The sequence below is a fragment of the Pleurodeles waltl genome, chromosome 10 (assembly GCF_031143425.1).
Source record: "Pleurodeles waltl isolate 20211129_DDA chromosome 10, aPleWal1.hap1.20221129, whole genome shotgun sequence".
Lineage (NCBI taxonomy): Eukaryota > Metazoa > Chordata > Amphibia > Caudata > Salamandridae > Pleurodeles > Pleurodeles waltl.
The window spans coordinates 803,813,076-803,826,414 of NC_090449.1; the positions used below are offsets into that span (position 1 = coordinate 803,813,076).

At 42.6% G+C, this 13,339-nt stretch overlaps 1 protein-coding gene across 1 annotated transcript in view; it reads right to left on the minus strand.

The window, feature by feature from the left end:
• Window positions 1-13,339, minus strand: part of DNAH11 (dynein axonemal heavy chain 11) — a 2,866,633-nt gene that overhangs the window by 1,090,788 nt on the left and 1,762,506 nt on the right. The window lies entirely within an intron of this gene.

The window sequence follows — 13,339 nt, forward strand, 5'->3', positions numbered from 1 at the left end:
AAGGTCAGAAAGGGAAAGAATAAGGGATAGAAGGTAAAAACAGAGATACAGATCAACGCACTCACTTCGAAAAATACAACAAATGCAATCTGGAAGCAGAAAATTGGGTCAAATCATAATTGCAATTTACATTTAAAAAATCCTAGCAATACATTTAGGCTCTACAGTTTAAGGCATGAGGCAATATACAAGTTTTTATCATTCTGTCTTAGCTAAATATCTTATTGATTTAAGTGGTGGTTTTGTGGGACTGCATTGGTCTTTTCGGTATGGTGCACATGTGTTATTATCCTTGCTGTGGGCACAATGAATGTCAAGGGGTGTCATTCTTGTGCAAAGGAGATATTAAAAGGTGAAAGGCATAATTTTTGCATTGCTGGATATCTAGGGAAGCATGTTTCAGAGCTTGTTTCTGGAAAACTATTATATGGAGTGCAAGTTAGTTTCCAGTTATCTGAGTATGTAAGCATGTGATTTCTGATGGGCACTATAGGCATGCACTGCATGTGTTTGAACTTTTTCAGGTACCACAGCAGAGAGTGGAGACTGTGCTCAAGTTGGAACAATAAACGTCTTTTACCACTGGTGTCCTGGGGCTTTTGAACCAAAAGCTGAGCAACAAGTACACCCATTTAGCACTTGTGCTGCGGGGCAGAGAAGTTGAGCAGCCCAAGACTGACTCAGGAAGATGGTGTAGGTTCTAAACTTGAAACTTAAAGTAACAATAGCTGGCAACAGATCAATGTCCTGATACATCTTTGCATATAGGAAAACACACTTTACATCTCACATACTATAAAACACTGAACATAGGAAATTCAGTGGACAGATATGAGGAATACTACGGTCAAGGTATAACTAGCTATTTCAGGGAGCTTTGTGATTTCTGCTTGGGCTGTTCCCAAATGGTAGATGGAAGGTTTTTCCAAGTCTCATAAAGCCCTTCTGTTCTCTACCTCTAACTGAAGTCAATTCTGTAGCCCTTATAATGAATTATGCCCAGTCCTAAAAGCAATGCCAAACACTTGCATTGAACCTTGCTGCGTTCCTTTGTAGGGGGTCAGCTGACTTCCACCATGTGTAAGCAGGGGGTGTATTGCTCAAGGTTGTGTGTGTGTCCTTTATGGACCATCCAGGACAGACTTGTTGAGTAAGCCCTAGCTCATATTACGCAGCTAAAGTCTCTGACCTCATGTCTGCTTTGGAAGTGTGCTCTCCAGCTGTTGTGTAGCCATTTTAGGTATAGCTTCATGCACGTTAGTTTAATACACTAGGCCGCTGTGCACTTTGACCTAGATATGTTTTATTCAGCTTCGTATTGTTATTTTTACAATAACCAGTTTTATGATCTTGTTTTAATTTCTTCTATCTAACTGTTTTGCTTAGCCCAGCACTATGTTCTCAAACAACACATTCTTGATCACTTTGTTCTTCAGTCAATGCTACAGTTTGGTATATTGTCAGTGAACGTGGTAGAAGTTTAGTCTCCAACATTCGTAGAAAATACACATCTTTACGTAGGGACATTTTCTTAGAACATTAGCTGTGTTATTATAAAAACACTTCCTAGTCCCATTACACGTTAAGAGGGAGATTCCAGCCAGGGAACCACAACTGTATGCTGAATGCTTCGCTGCAGATGCTAACGCAGACTACAGGCCTTTGCTCAAGTATGAGGGTTGATGTCCTCCCAGGGGAACCTGAAAGGCAGGATTAAAGCTTAACATGCTGTGCTCAAATTATGATTCAGATAGAAAACAGTCCATCAACTTTATTGGCAATATGATAGCATTATTCTTACACTTCACTCTCATCGTCACCATTTTAATATTGTCATGTTGTGTTGTTCTGGTTATTGCAGCTCACACTTTGCTATCTAAAATGCAGTTGTTTTATTAAACCAATCTTTAAAACTTACACTGTTTTCATTGTCATTTATATATGAGACCCAATTGTGAATGAGAGAACTGGATGCAACCTGAGTGACCACGACTTCCCTGAGAAGTATGATATGTCATGCGCTCAGCTTCCCAATCATCTCTACCTTTTGGGAAAGATGAGGCACTGCTAGTTAGCCGGAGCAAAACCCGGATTTGGAGCGACAGGTGTCACCCACAGTGGGTTAGACTCAGTCTCCCACACTGGGGGTGATCTTGCTGCTCAAAATCCAGTAGTCTCATTAGAATAATGAGAACCTACGCGACATGGCGCAGCCAACATTTGGTCAGGCTCTAATTTTCGGGTCCTCCGGAGTATCTCTGTCTCATTATATATAATGATACCTCAATGCCGTATGCGGAGACGTCTGTGGTACTGAGGATTTCCACCACAGTTGTGTAAGTAATCCTATTACAACTGGCGGTTGTTCAAGCTTGAACTTTAAAAGGAAACCCCATTTTGGTGTGCCTTCTCTGAACTCATAGTGTTACTATCATGGTGAATCCCCAACATGTACAAATAGCTATTAACACGAGACAACCTCTAACAGGACACTTATTAGCAAATAGCCTAACAGCCCAGGGAGGTCCAGTCACATTTGTGGTGGATGCCCACACAGCTTATAGAACAGAACTTTTTAACTCTTGGGTCACATTTCCAGCAGTTGATGGGAACACAAATACTTTTCAGCAATATACACCTGCTGATGCGCCTGGACAATACAGAGCGTACGCATATCTAGAGATACCTCTATCTTATCAAGAACAAAGTAATTGGCTTGATGGCGCCCTACCCCATACAATATTACCAGTAAGGTTAGGTCCACTAAGTAATGACGGTCCTACCTGGCCTTATTGGCCACCTATACACCACATCCTGCGGTTGGAAATTTAGTACAATTCGTGACGCAAACATTAAATACAAACCCAGCACGTGCTGCTCCAGTGCACCCACATGCAGTAACGGCAGGTATAAATCCTGTGACTGTACATTCGATTATGTGTAAAGAACCCCCCAAATGAGAAGAAACTCCGTTTTGGTTAGCACAAAAAATTAATACGCTGGAGGCAGTATTTCCCCATACGGGACCTCCGGATAAACATAGAATATTAAATATGTGCTTGCCCTTTGGGATGGTCCCTACAGTAGAAAACTGTAATCCTGGGCTACGGTATTTGCCGCGCTCTACACAACCGCACACGGTACACCGAAACTTGACAATTTACCAGAAGTGCTGAAACAAATTCAAGATGAATATGGGGCTCTCCCCGGCCCTAGATTTGGGGATGCAATTGATGGGCAATTTTGCCACAGTGTCCTCAATCATTTTAAGTAACCTTAAAGGGGAAGCAGTTGCACTTGCAGTGCGCATTCGGCATTGTGCCGTTCCGCAACAAGATCACGAACGAGAGCTGACTAAAATAATAGCAGAAACCTATTCCAGTATCGGTCGAGATAGCCTAGGGGCCAGACCACAAAAACCTCAATTCCAGGGTAAATCAAATAAAGATAACGCCAAACAACAACCTGAGGGTAATAAGAAACACTAAGGATAAAAAAGAACAAACACCTAAAAAAGAAAGGGGAGAATCTCCGCGTACAGAGACCCCACAGAATAGGTATAATCTCAGAAATAGAGATAATATCAAAACGTCTGATAGATATCAATATACTGATTCACGCCAATCTCGTTCCTTTCAGGACTCATCAGAAAAGAGAAATGAGAGAGGTGGGTGATCAGAGCGCAGAACAGAGTACGTGAAACCGAGACAGGAATCACAACGCTCTTTGGAGTTTTCTGTTAAAAAGAAAGAGAAACCTGCCCAACAAAAACAACAATTTAAAAATAAAAAAGTGGCAGCAGTCGCAGTCTGACATGCCACACAGGAAGAGGGTCCTCTTGAAGAACAAGAATTGGCTCTAGCATTGTTAGACAGCGCGGCAGAGGTCACAATAGTTTGCCGGAATCTTCTAGAGCATCTGGAGGTGAAAGCAACTGATGACTTTACACAAGTAGAAACAGCGGACATGCGTGTCTCCAAGCCTGATAGAGTGTACAAAGTAACACTACAATTAGAAGGAGACATTGAACGCACAATAGTCGCAATCTTTTGGGATTGCATAGTAAAAGGGTATGATGTCTCGATGGGCGAACAAGATTGGCCGCCTGACTTTGTCCGTACCTGCCCATATGGAGAAGAAGCCATTAAGCCTTCCTTCTCGCCCCTTGTTCCAGAGGAACTAGCTGAATCCTATTCCACTGACTGGGCTCTAGCACAAGCACCTGCATTATACAGAAATCAAGTAGGATGGGATAAGGATTCCCCCTACCATGTAATTCCCATTAAAAGTGAACCTAAGCCACAACCGCAGTATCCTATAAAACATGAAGCAAAAGCACCAGTGAGAGAAATACTCATGCAATTAGAGTATCAGGGTGTGATTGAACCCTGTGTCTCGCCAATGAATAACCCTGTATTCCCCGTAGCTAAACCAGACCATTCTTACAGAATAGTCTTAGACTACAGACATCTAAATAGTTATACATGCATCTATGCTATACAAAATTCACATAGCACTGCACTAATGAGCAACATAGTGCGTAAAAAATACAAAACAAAACTAGACATTTCCAATGGGTTTTTCTGCCAGAATATAGCGCCTGAAAGCAGAGACTTAACAAGCTTTAGCGCACTAGGCTTTCAGAAAAAAATCTGTTGTTTACCTCAGGGGTATAAGAACAGCCCAGGACTGTTCACTGCTTGTGTCACTGCCATTTTATATGAGATCGACCCTGAAGCATTGTCCTATGTAGATTATATATATCTCATGGATGATGAATTACTGCAACATTTAGGACTGGTAGCCCGCATTGTTGTAGGCTTTGCCGAATTTGACTACAAATGTAACTTCAAAAAAACAAAAATAGCCTTCCTCAGCGTCCTGTTTCTAGGATATGAGCTGTCAAGTGAAGGGACAGCGCCACAATTCTTAGAAAAGTGCGCACAGTTACAACCACCGAATACGATTAAAAAACTCCAATCATTATTGGGTTTCTTAAATTTTGGCAGAACCTACATTCCAGATTATGCTACGTGCAGAAAACCTTTATATGACTTAATACGCCCCGAGAAAATTCTGGGCAACTGAACATACACGCATGCTTAGAGAATTGCAGACAGACATGCTTGCAGCACAACATTTACACACAAGGGACAACAAAACACATTTGGTCATCAGGGTAATAGCTGGGGCCATCGGTTTCACCTATGTGACATTTAATGAAGGTGAGACAGTCCCATTTGCATACAAATTACATTTGTATTCAGCAGCTGAACAACGCTTTACTCCCACTGAGAAAATTCTCACTGCAGTACAGATGGCTGTCATTAAAGAAAGACCCCTTGCCCAAGGAAAACGCATTATTGTGGTTTCTTCGATCCCAGCCCTAGAGGCTGTTACAAAAGCTAGTGTTCTGAACACAAAAGCACTACATCCACATTGGATACAATGGGCTACGTCTCTAACAGCCACTGATGTAGACTACTTTTTCGACCCAAAGCTACAAACTCAGGAATTCCTACAGTATGAAGTGGAATATCCAGTTCCAGCAAATACCTTGCCTATTGATCACTATCATAGAGTCATGTACACCAATGGCTCTGCACAATCTGCAATTGGAACTAAACATCAATATTCTGCTGCTTGCACAGTCGTTAGTGGCTATATGGAAGGGGATAAATGTTGTCCTCTACATACCTTTACACAGACCCTAGCGGATTGTACAGCACAATTGGCTGAGCTAAAAGCTCTGCTGATGGTACTGGAACACACAGATCCGGCACAGCCTACGCTGATTGTTTGTGGTTCATATTATTGTGTCCAGTCATTTAATGAATACCTGCATTATTGGCGCCAGAAAGGGTGCAGAGACTCCAAAGGCAACACCATTAAACACAGACTACTGTGGGCGAAAGTAGCTGACCTGAAAGAGACACTACCGAATGTCCATGTTGTAACTACACTTGGACACCAGCACGTTGGAATACATGTTGCTGGAAATACATTGCATGATGAAGCCGCAAAGCCAGCAGTGGCAGTAGCCACTGTAGCTGCAGTGACTCGCTCGAGTTCTAAACCAGACACAGACATTTGGGCTACCGTGAAAGCTACGGCTGATGGTACACCCCATCCTAAAGGATTTCCTAACAAATAACATTATCGTATGGGAAGTATGCTGAACCCTGAAGTTAAGATACCAGGCTTAGGCGTACGAGACATCCCTAACAAAGATGTAAGACCACAATTGATTAAAGCAGCTCTTGAGGGGGTTGCATCTGCACATGGTGGTGTGGCGGCTACAATTTCAATCTTACAGGCCCGTTATTGGTGGCCAGGTCTCTACAAAGAGACCAAGCAGTATGTCCTCTGTTGTGACATCTGTCAACAAATCAAAGTTTCTACTGCCAAGGGCCCGCCGCAGACACCCCTCTTAATTTCAAACAAACCATTACAGTGTGTGTACTTGGACCACTGCGGTCCCCTATCAGCTGATAGTGCATACAAATACATATTAGTTGCTGTTGATTCATGCTCCAGATTTGTATGGGTGTGGCCACAATGCTTGGCTGACGCTCGGACTGTTATTAAAGATTTGTGAGTCTTATTATATGCGGTTGCGGCCTTCCATTCAGACCAGGGCCCTGCTTTTTCCTCAAGGGCATTCAGGGACACCATGGCATCGTTGGGGGTCCAACTCCAGTACTCGTCTCCATTTCATCCCGAGGGAAATAGTGTTGTGGAGCGATTAAACCGCGATTTAAAGCAATCCTTAACAGCCAGAGTCTTTGGTACATATCGTAGTTGGCTTAATCACCTGTATGGAGTCCAGAGAGCACTAAATAACCTTCCTAGAAGGTCCCTGGGGGGTCGTACTTCATATGAGTGCCTGTTTGGAACTCAAATGTATGTTCCGGATCTTGATGGTCCTGGCGTGGAGGCAGCAGAAACACCTTTTGACATAAATGAACGTGTCACTGTCTTACAGGAATTGCAACAGTTCTGTGAGGATAATTCCTCCAAACGTGCCGCCTCCACAGGAATTAAGGATGTGCCAGTCACATCTACCGGCTGGATTCCCAGAGTTGGGGATCTTGTATGTGAAAAAGTTGCAGTAAAAAAGGAATCTGGCCCTTCTTATCGAGCACCAGTCCCTGTACTAGGGATACATGGTACCAGAACAGTTCTTCTACCACCGTTGGCAGGTGCCAAAGAAAATAATTTTGTCTCAACTGACAATGTTAAATTACACCACGTGGCCGATCCTGCACAGCCGTCCAAGAGGAACATCTAGTACTTCCCAAATCCCTCTCACTACTGACGAAGAAGTTCCGCTACAAGTTGTTTATCCCAACACTGATACCTCTCCGAGCTTGGGGAGGGTGGAAGATGATCTTGCATTAGTTCCACTAATATCAACTAACTTAGAAACATTTGACCAAGGTAACTCGACTACAAGCCAAAACGATGCTGCTGTCTATAGTGTGCCACCACAGGAAACACCAACTCCACCACTGACAACGGCTACGCCATTTGCACAAACTGCCTCTGGTTATTTTGCTGACTTCAACGATGATTTCTCAGACTCATTTACCTCTTCAACAGCTGATTTGTCAAGTACACGTAAGCTAACAAACTGGCTTAAAGAAACGCATTTCATTTTTCCATGACACTATGTATGGCTTTCTCTGACTGTCCTAGCCTTTCTACTTTAGATTGGGTTTGTTATTACTTTTTTCTTATTAATACATGGTCATTTTCTTCCTGAAAGATCAACAGTTGAACAGGTGGAGGAGGTTTTGAAACCACATTTTTCGTCACACAAAGTTCAAAGAGATTTATCCTTTGTGAACATTTCCGCAGTGCCAATTCCTGATGGGATTGTTTGGGAAAAAGTAATGTTTGATATATATGGTCCCACGGAAATTATTCAAATACTGTATGTGTTCAAATTATCAATGAATTATATAGTAATACCAGGCATTGCATCTGATGATTGGGATGTGAAAACAGTTGACTCTATGATGACAGAATTGCAATATTATACTGTCTTTGAAAACGAAGATGTTTACCAATTCAAAGAAAATTATGGAGATATGTTTTGCTATAATTATTATGGGCACCACTTCATACATAGAGCGAGCAGTCCCAAAATGGTATTTAATTACACGCAATGGGAACATTGTCCAACTCCACCGCAAGGGAGTTCTAAAACATATTCTGAAAAACGTGCATATTTTTCTGGGCACAATCAAAAGAATGCTGAGTCGTATTACTTTAAGGTACCACCTACTAAAGATATACACATGTTATTGACTAATACAAAATTTATATATTCGGAATCCTTTGTTTCCCGGTTATGAATATTGGTCCAAATCAATTGATCTGAAAAGTGTCTGGGGAACAAAAAATTGGCAAATCAAGGGAAAAGAAACATTGTTTAGAGCATGTCTTATTCCTGCTCAGATGATCTTCTTAAATGAAACTGTGCAACAAACGAGTTGTTTAGGCTTAGCAACAATCAGATAATTAAACATTCCCAGTATACCTGCCCCTGCAAAATTTTACAAATGGCAAAAATACACGAATGCCACTAAAGATGAGCTCGATGAGTGGGTCCAGAATGGTACATTTAATGCTTCACTGACACGTGCAGGCGGGTGGTTATTGTGGCCAATAGATACCAATGGGTGTCATCAACGTTTTATTAACTCCTCTTGGTTTTAGGATGAGTTGGCCAGACCCTTGCTATATATCTCCAGAACATGCAGGTATCAGTACAACATATAGGGGGTTATTACAACTTTGGAGGAGGTGTTAATCCGTCCCAAAAGTCACGGTAAAGTGACGGATATACCACCAGCCGTATTACGAGTTCCATAGGATATAATGGACTCGTAATACGGCTGGTGGTATATCCGTCACTTTACCGTCACTTTTGGGACGGATTAACACCTCCTCCAAAGTTGTAATAACCCCCATAGTGTAGGAAAATGATGCCAACAGTGGCTAAACTCATCCTCACTAAACGCGGTTAAAGAACACCGCAATCTCTTGTCTAACACCACTGACTTACAAGATTTCTTGTCAGGCCCCAGAACACCATGTGGAAGCGTTTCTTATATGCAGTATACAATGAAATATGGAAACTTTCCCAACAAGATGCTGCTGCCCGGTTAAGGCAAATAGATCAGGAAAATCTAAAAAAGGCATTAGCTGTTGTGGATGATGAGATTAACACCTTGTCCGACCAGATATATACAATCAACAACATTGTCTCTTCTGCTATAGACATTATACAATCTGATATGTCTTCTTTATACCATGGACAGAGTCAGATCAGGTCCATTATGCAGTTGGGTTGGACGCTTTAAACATTGAAGGCGGGTCGCATTCCATGGCAGCACGTCAGTGCAAGGGAGATATTTTCTTCTTTTAATCTCACATGACAACAACAACTAATTGCTAAGAAAGAAGCGACTTATGTCATGCTTAACATTGAGAAATTAGAAACGTTGACTTTTCCGTGGCCGAAATACCATCGGCAGAGTGGTTAATACACGGGGTTATTAATCTGCCTATTTCCACACTTCAATTCACCTCCTGTTTGAAACACATTCCGGTAGGCAGATATGAAAAGCTGAGAGGTAGTTACATCCATGAGGTGTGGGAGCTTCCCTTCTCGTACAAATGCTTCAATGGCATGAAAGAGGTCTTTCTTAGCGGTAGTGAATGCGAGACTTCTGTCAGCCATTCGATGATTTGTAAACAGCTGTCCTTGCATGGGGCGTGTAATGCCTCGGCTGCAAACTTGGTTTGTTACCTTAAGGGAGTTCCAGTTCTCTTGATTACTCCTACTTTCCAGGTGCTTTCAAACGGCAGCTACGTCCTTCTCAATAGTGAAGACTGTTGTGGCATGTGAGCCGGAATAGTTTACGTTGTTTCGGTCTTTAAGGTCGTTACATGCTGCAGGAACGTATTGTTTCCCCCCCACCAAATTTAAGGAGGTAGCTGATATCTGGCCTTACATTGCTACATCAAACGTGAATTTTGACAAGTTAAGTAGACTCAAGGCTTTATTGTTTCAAAAGCATGTGGCCCTTACATCTTCACGCGAGACCTACGCACTTCAAGAGGCAAGGTCATCAGCAGAAATACAGTCCCTGTTAAATACGAACTTTCCGAGACACTTTGGTGAACTCGTAGGATGAATATTTAATGCATCCAGCACGACTGGAATTTCAAATTTTTTCAAAGCTGTTGGTTCTGGTTTTGTTCACACCTTCTCCTCCATATTCGTTTTGATACCTTAAGCTATCCACTCAATTTACGGTAGTATTTTTGGGGGATTTCCGACAACTTTGACTTTATTAGCTGGCATTCTGATGTTGCTGTTGTTTATGCATAATGGCTGTCCCACTGCAACAAGGACAAATGACGGTGGTCCAGTCTGCGCAGCTGTGTCGTGAACCTAGGATGCAGCATTTAGGAGCAACACTCCTGGAGCACTTGGAGTGTGACTGGTCTTTGTCATTCAGACCGATTTTGTATTGTGTGCAGCCTGTGTTCCGGTGCCTCTGGTGCTCTTTTGAACATGCACTGGAAGTTTGTCTTTCACAGCAGTGCCCCCCAACAATAGATGCTGATCTGTTGATGTTCTTGCTGAGGGTTCATTACCAGACATGCGCTCTGAGGCTGCGTTTGCTACGTGAAGCTCATTATGAGTTACTCTTCCTGGAGGAAGTTGCCATCAACTCATCAATGGGCACTCCACGGGATGCCGTCTTAGTTGATACTGGGGCTATGGAACACACTTGCTCCTCGATCATTTTTGGCGCGGACTTTCCGGCTCTGACATTTTCCGAAATGAAAGATCTCCTACGTTCCATGACTCGTACTCAATTTGGAACTTTTCTAAAATTACATTATCATTGAATTGGGTTATAAGCCACATGCTCATGTTTTAAATTATCAAGTAGTGTGCTTGTATGTCCTTTTAACTTGTCAAAATTGACTAGGGTTTTATATATATCTTAGGTTGAGAAATTTTAGTTTTGGCTTGAACCACTTTCAACCGACAAGGGGAGGGTGTTGTGTAGCCATTTTAGTTATAGCTTCATGCACGTTAGTTTAATACACTAGACCGCTGTGCACTTTGACCTAGATATATTTTATTCAGCTTTGCATTGTTATTTTTACAATAATCAGTTTTACGGTCTTGTTTTAATTTCTTCCATCTAACTGTTTTGCTTAGCCCAGCACTGTGTTCTCAAACAACACATTATTGATCACTTTGTGCTTCAGTCAAGGCTACAGTTTGGTACATTATCGGTGAACTTGATAGAAGTTTAGTCTCCAACATTCGTAGAAAATACACATCTTTATGTAGGGACATTTTCTTAGAACATTAGCTGTGTTATTATAAAAACACTTCTTAGTCCCATTACACGTTAAGAGGGAGATTCCAGCCAGGGAACCACAACTGTATGCTGAATGCTTTGCGGCAGATGCTAACGCAGACTACAGGCCTTTGCTCAGGTATGAGGGTTGATGTCCACCCGGGGGAACCTGAAAGGAAGGATTAGAGCTTAACATGCTGTGCTCAAATTATGATTCAGATAGAAAATAGTCCATCGACTTTAGTGGCAATATGATAGCATTATTCTTATGCTTCACTCTCGTCACCATTTTAATATTGCCATGTTGTGTCGTTCTGGTTATTGCAGCTCACGCTTTGCTATCTAAAATGCAGTCATTTTTATTAAACCAGTCTTTAAAACTTATACTGCTTTCATTGTCATTTATGTATGAGACGGAATTGTGAATGAGAGAACCGGATGCAACCTGAGTGACCACGACTTCCCTGAGAAGTATGATATGTGATGCGCTTGGCTGCCCAATCATCTCTACCTTTCAGGAGAGATGAGGCACTGCTAGTTAGCTGGAGCAAAACCCGGATTTGGAGCAACAGGTGTCACCCACCGTGGGTCAGACTCAGTCTCCCACACTGTGGACGATCTTGTTGCTCAAAATCCAGTAGTCTCATTAGAATAATGAGAGCCTACGCGACACAGCTATGTGGTGGGGCAGTATGTACACAAGAGAGATGGAGGCCACACTCTGCTGGTAGTACTCAGGTCGGTCTTCACTAGTGGTTCTTCCATTGGCCCAAACACAAATCAACCACCCAAGCAAAATAAAAAGCAACCCTGGGTTTCAGTTGTGATTCATCTGCAGGTGGGTGATTTAGCTGAGTGAGGTATGCAATCTCAATGTAGCGCCAATCCTTTCTTCCAAGATGCAGGTGTGATTTTTCAGGCACCACAATCATAAGCTCTTCATCTTTTCATGGGGAACTGTGAAGATGTGGTTGCAATCTCCCTGAAAACCATGCCAAACAGGCACACAGCTTCTAAGCATGCATCAGGGGCCATAGGATCACAAAGGATCACCACAACAAATTACAGTGTGTACCCTTCTCAGGGCTGCAGCAGGCTTCATTATGCTCCTTTGCAGTACTCCTCTTCTTGGTAGCCACACCTTCATGCAAGGACACATCTAACATCCCTCCACATCAGTTATTCAGGTCCTTCCCTGAAGGCAGACCCATAGCAACACCTACACCCCCTGTCAGCTTGCAGAATGTCCTGGTTTCTGTTCCCAAAGCTGGTGAAGGGAACTTGGCAGTCAGCAACCATTGCACACAAAAGTATTTCTCTTTCACCACTGGTGTGGGCCCTTGGAATCTGGTAGAGAAATTGTGCCACACTATCTGGTAGTTTCTGTGCCAAACCTGTATCCAGTTCCCAAACAGAGTTTCTGTATTCCACAAGATTCTGAGACCAGTTTCAGGCATTTCCTGACTTTGGCATATTCCCCAACGCAGGTCCAGTCACAGCCTTTGTCTCACAGTTTCAGCAGGATAGTGGGGAATCTCCTGTCCATAAAGACTCAAACCAAAGGTACGAATAAGGGAAAGGGCTTCACACTTAACTAACACACAATCTATTAGGGTAATACATATACAGAACAGTGGAGCAGAAAAGGGCAGGGGGATCCTTTTACTACAGAAGTAGCCTCTGTCTTCTATACTACACACCCTGGAGTCTAGTCCACTACAAAGGCCTTCTGTAATGCTGTGTAGGAGCCCTGCAAATCTTGACTGAGGAATTCACAAAATGTATTCCTGAGTTGCCAAAGTCACTTGCACAGTTTACTGCACAGGTATAAACCACACACTTGGTTGTCATGTATGTCTCACATGGATGAGTGAAGGGCCTGGCTGCATAGGACTGACAGACCAATTTTAAACATGGGTGATGCTAATAGGAGCAACTTCTTG